Source organism: Oryza glaberrima, chromosome 1, assembly GCF_000147395.1.
Source record: "Oryza glaberrima chromosome 1, OglaRS2, whole genome shotgun sequence".
Lineage (NCBI taxonomy): Eukaryota > Viridiplantae > Streptophyta > Magnoliopsida > Poales > Poaceae > Oryza > Oryza glaberrima.
In genome coordinates, this window is record NC_068326.1 from 24,371,339 (window position 1) to 24,377,338 (window position 6,000).

A 6,000-nucleotide genomic window follows, 5' to 3' on the forward strand; every position below is an offset into this window, starting at 1 on the left:
CGGTGGAAGAACTGCAAATTTTCGGTTCAGATCCAATCCGAGCCCAGATCTCCCGCCATCTCGCTCATGATCGAACAGAACAGGCACTGACCTGTAGCGGAACTTGAGGACAGATTCGTTTTCTGAAAGGCTTTAAACTTCAGACAGATTATTGGCGCGTAATCGCGGGGTACACCATGTGACCGTGACCTGTGGGATCCATTGCTCTCTGCCTCTCTGGACTCAAGCGCAAGAGAAGACAAGGCCCTGAACATGTTAACTGTGCTACCATTGCGACACAGCACCACATGGTGTATGAGATGCATGTGCACATGACACTGAGTGTTACATGATCATGGATTTATTAGCTGTTTTTATCTTTGTTTTTGTGTGTACTCCTTTTCTTTTTACTCACAATTCCTGAAGAGAGGAATACTGGTTGTCTTGGAGGGTAGAAAAGTAGAAAACGTGAAGGATCAACTGAATATAAGAGTATTATTGGGCAAATTGCCTGTTCTGATTATCAGATATTCCTACTCCAGGCTGTTGTTGTATGATGGATCCAAAAGGTTCATAGTTGCTAATGAGGGCAGTACTCGTAGCGTACACAATTACCACAAGTTGTGCTTTGCTAAGTATGGCAGTCAAATCCTGCTTTGCTTCACTTTTTTTTTCCTTCTCTTTTCTACATATGAGGTAGACTCATTAAAGGCCCAGAATAGGATGGATTGGGAAGAAATTTGGAAATTCGAAGCACATTGGAGTGGTTGTACTTGTCCCTGCTATCAGTTGGCCCAATGGTTACATGACCATACTCCAGTACATACAATGGGTGAAGTTTGGTTTCTTCTATTTGCAGTTATTATTCTTTCACTGTCGCTCTGACCTCAAGTAAAGTTGCAACCATCCTTCAAAGAGTAGACTCGAGAGTAGTTCCTCCCTCTGCTGATGTCTATCATATCTGAGAGGCTGTCAAATTATAGCTAAAATAAACCCTGCTAAATTTTTATAAAATTTCTTATATATTTACCAAAGTTTAGTAAAAAACTAAATACATGCATATCTTTGATAACTTTTAAAAAAAGTTTAAAATGGCATCAATCAGAGCAACCCCTGAATTTTGTCAAATTGTAGCTAAAATAAACCCTGCCAAATTTTAGTAAGATTTTTTATATATTTACCAAAGTTTAGTAAAAAACTAAATACATGCATATCTTTGATAACTTTTAAAAAAAGTTTGAAATAGCATCAATCAGAGCAACCCCTGAATTTCGCATTATATTCCAAATCTCCACGACCTTTTCTGCTTGGAAATGCGTTTAGGCATCAAACAGTTCGTATGGGCCTAATCTGTTTCTAGGCCTCACTGCCCTCTGACTGGCCACTGGGGGGAATAAGTTCAGGTCCCTTACCTGTCAACAAATCCGATTTTCGTCCTTCGAGCAGAAAACCAGACACAACGGGTCCCTTAACTGTCAAAACCAGTGCAGATGAGGTCCCTTGGCGGTTTTGGCTGACGTGGCGCCTACATAGCTAATTTGACTTCTTTATCTGATGTGGCATTGACGTGGCGTGCTTACGTGGCAATTCGATTAAAAAATAATAATAAACTTCATGGGACCCACATGTCAGTTTCACACATAAATTTTTTTAAAAAGGTGGGCCCACATGTCAGGTAAAAAATAAAGATGGTGGGGCCCACGTGGGCCCCACAAGTCCTTTCACGGCTCTCCCTCTTCTTCCTCTCGGCTCTCCCTCGTCCAGTCGTCCTCGCGGCGGATAAGCGGCAGGAGCGGAGGGGCGGAGCGGAGCGGCAGCGGCAGCAGGCCGCGGGCGGCGGAGGTGGCCGGAGGAGGAGGAGGCAGATCTAGGAGGAGGTCGTCGGCGAGAGCGGCAGCTCCACTCCGTCGGCTGCTCCGCCCCGCCCCTCCGCCGCGATGCCCGCGTTTGCTCTCTCTCGATCGAGCGACACGAGCCCAACAGCGACGGCCGACGGAGGAAGGCGGCGGAGGGAGATCATCTATCAACTCCGGCGGAGGGAGCTCCTCGCCCGGCCACCACGCCGCAACCGAAGCGCCACCACTCTACCGAGGAGGCAGCAGCCATGGCGCCAGTGCCACGAAGCAGACGCTGCACGCCGCGTTGTCGTGGTCGATTTCGTCGTAGTGGCGGAATATTTGTGTCTTGGCGCTGCGTTCGGGCGTCACGCCGGCGATTGTTGTGCTGCTGCTGCCGGCTCGCTTGAGGGACGAGACGAGCCACCTCAGCAAGCCGCCAGGATGGAGCTTGAGGAGGAGGCTCCCCGGTGCGTTCGCGGGTTCGGGGGCGACTGCATCCAACGCACCAACAAAACACCACACGAATGAACAAACCCAGTCACCACCAAGCAACCTAACACGTAAATACATAATCAAGAGAGTAGAGAGAGCACGTATGGTGAATTGGTGACTCCGGATCTCTCCTCCATCGCCGGCAGGCACGCCTGCGCGCATGCACCAACAAAAACTAATCCATAGAACGGATTATTCATCATTCCTCAATAGCGCAACAAAAACTAATCCGTCTTCCGTCTCGCGCTCCCCCACGTCATGGCTGCCGTCGTGTCGTCGTCACGCGGTGGTGACGGAGGCGCGAGCAGGAGGAGGGAGTGCATGTGCTCGCCCACCACGCAACCGGGCTTCTTCCGATGCGCGCTGCACCGGAGCGGCGCGTCGCCGTCGCGTCCCTCCTCGCTCGGCGGAGAGGACAGATGAGAGGGGAGAGAGATGAATACAGAGGGGTGGGGGGCGAGAGGAGGAAGAAGATGAGGGTGAGAATGACATGTGGGGCCCACGGGGTCCCATTATTTTTAAATTATTTTTTTTTGTAAACTAACATGTGGGTCCACAGTTTTTAATATTTTTTAAATCAAATTTTCACGTAAGCGTCACGTCATTGCCACGTCATGTGAAGACCAAGTCAAAATAGCCACGTAGGCGCCACGTCAGCGAAAACCGCCATCCAAACCGCCATGGGATCTATATTGCACCGGTTTTAACAGTTGAGGGACCCGTTGTATTTGGTTTTCTGGTTGAAGGACGAAAATCGGATTCGTTGACAAGTTAAGGACCTCAGATGAATTTATTCCCCACTGGGGCATGTGGCCCACGAGAGAGAAGGACATAGAGCCATAGCCCATGGAGGAGACGGGTCATTTGGTCCAGAACGGTTGGTGGACTGGTGGTGGTCCAAGAAGAGAAAAAGGCAGGGAAGAGGGACTGGGCTAAGGTGATGATTGTGGCCCAAGGTGAACAGCAAACTGAAACTCTAGGATTTTGGTGGAATATCATGAATTCAGGAGAGTTTAGGAATGACTTGAACTCGAAGAGCGTGAAGGCTCCAAAATGGGAACGCAAACGAAATGCGGAAGATAACATTTTTACAAAAAGAAAAAAAAAACTTTACTTGATGTTGGAGGACATCGTAGTAACTTACGGTGAATTTCATCTTCGACTCCCTCTTTTTAGCAAAGTTTCATCTTGCATCCCCTTTAGTCCAAATATTCATTTTGGACCCACTATCTTACCCTTTTAGTTTCATATCGGACACTTTTTTACTCTTTTCGTCGAGGTCAGTCCTAGCATGCCACTGTGATATTATCCCTTTGTCACGTTCATCTTGTCTCCACTTACCCATGTCAGGGGATCCAAGATGGAAAAAAAAAAGAGTAAGGAAAAGAGATCCAAAGTGAAAAATATAAGCTAAGGGTGTGTTCGCAAGTAGGGGAACTGGGGAACCCCTCCTCTCTGTCATATAAAACAAAACATGCATTAGCGCATTATTAATTAAGTATTAGTTAAAAATAACTTTAAAAATGGATTATTATGATTTTTTAAAAGCAACTTTACTTATAGATTTTTTTAAAAAAAAACATCATTTAGCAGTTTGGAAAACATGTACGTGAATAATGAGAGAGGTGAAGTTGGGAATATGGACATAGGAGCACAACCTAAATACTCCCCCCGTCTCACTCACTAAGGTGAGCACACATTTTAAGATTCTTATTTAAATATTTGACAAAAAAAATAGTTTATTATAAATTATTTTTTATGAAAATAATATCATTGAAATTTACTTTCATGTGATTATGATTTTGTTGCTACAAACATAATGCATATGCAAAATTTAAAGTCAAAGATTAGTTTTAAAGATTGTGCCAAGTTTGACCGCGTCTTAGTGTTAGTGAGTGAGATGGAGGGAGTATGGTCGATGTTGTAACTTTGGTAAAAGAGTAGAAGGTGACTAAAATTCACCATATCAAATAAGAGCAATCGACCCCTAACCATTTATATCACTTTCATCTCTGCATCAATACTGGACCATGTTTTTTCTGTTTGAGATGCATATTTTACCTCGATTTTCGTTAGCACGTTTTCCAAACTGCTAAACATTACTCTAAAATATCAATTCAAGTTTAGAATAGTTAAAACTCAATTAATCATACACCGTTGGCTTTCTGATTTTACGTGCCATATCAATCCTCATCTTCATCTATCTCAAATGGGGTATGTGCATTAGAAATCAATATTTAGTTATGAACCGCTGGCATTTTCATATGGCTACTATTTAACAAGAGAACTAATCGCTGTAATTACATTGTACTTCTACCTATTAAAGAAGAGAGAATCCCTTATATGCCATTGAAATTTGGTCCGATCCCTAATATGCTACACAAAATTGGCTTTTCACTTATATGCCATTGAATCAAATTTGCACACCCTCTCATACCACTACCGTGAGTTGGCTGATGTTAGCATCCATTGATCTGTCAGGTTTTTGCATAAATGACCAAAATAACCTCTGGCATATCGCGGCGAGGGCGGCGATCCGGCGAGGCGAGTTCGGCGGCTCGATGTGTCGAGGGCGTCGCCCGGTCTCGGGAGGGGCGGCGCCCAGTTGTGGGCGGGGCGGCGCCGACGAGGGCGTTGGAGGAGGTCGGCGAGCGAGTGGGTGAAGTGGTGGGTGACGCAGAGCGCGTCGCAGAGGACGGGGTTGAAGACGCCGGCAGAGAGCATGGCGCCGAGGACATTGTCGCCGCCGGCCCCGAGGGGAGGCGCCAGGTGCGGTCGAGCCTCGAGGGCCGCCGTGAGCGCACCCCTGCCGCCAATGCCGAGCAGATGAGGAGCGCCGCCTGTAACGACGACGCGATCGCGAGCGCACCTGAGCGCGGTCGGCGAGCTAGCTTGTTCGCGCGGGACCGACGGCCACCGCGCGTCTCCCTTCAATCCTCCCCAAGACCGGCGACCATCGTGCGCATGGAAGACGACGACGAGTAGGTGTGGTCCGCGTGGCGGTTGTGGTGGGAGGAGAGGAAGGAGGCGTTGCCGCCCTACCCGCGGCGGCTGCGTCGAAGAGCGCCTTCTGCCTTTGCCTCCGCCACCGGCTGCCCAAGCGAGCTCCTCCGCCGCTTGCCGCCCACTCCACCTCCGTCCCAGCCGCCCGTCGTCGCTGCCATCGCCCGAGCAGCTCTGCCTGCCCCCGTCCTCACCCGCTCGCTGCATGTGAGGGAAGGGAGAAGAGAGAGAGGAGGGAGAGATTGGGATAGAGATAGAGTAGAGAGAGATAGAGAGGGATGGGGAATGGCAGGTGGGGCCCACCATTTTTTATTAACCAATTGGTACTACATGCCTAACAACTCAAGGGTAAATATGTCTTTTCACATTCAAGTTAGCAGTCAACACACGGCCAGCTCATGGGAGTGGTATGAGAGGGTGCGTAAATTTGAGCCAATGGCTGGGCCGGCTCTGGAGCAGGGCCATAAGGGCGATGGCCTAGGGCCCAGCCAAAATGGAGGCCCCGATCCAGGTATATATCTAGTATAGGTATTTAGCCCAATAGCTTAGAATTGATCCTTCTCACTTATTAGAATTGATGATCCAATCCATCGATCCTTCTCACTGATTAGAATTGATCTGTTCTTTTAATTTATTTTTTGTTCCCCATTAAATTACCCAAGATTAGGGATTTAGGGTTCTACCGTTC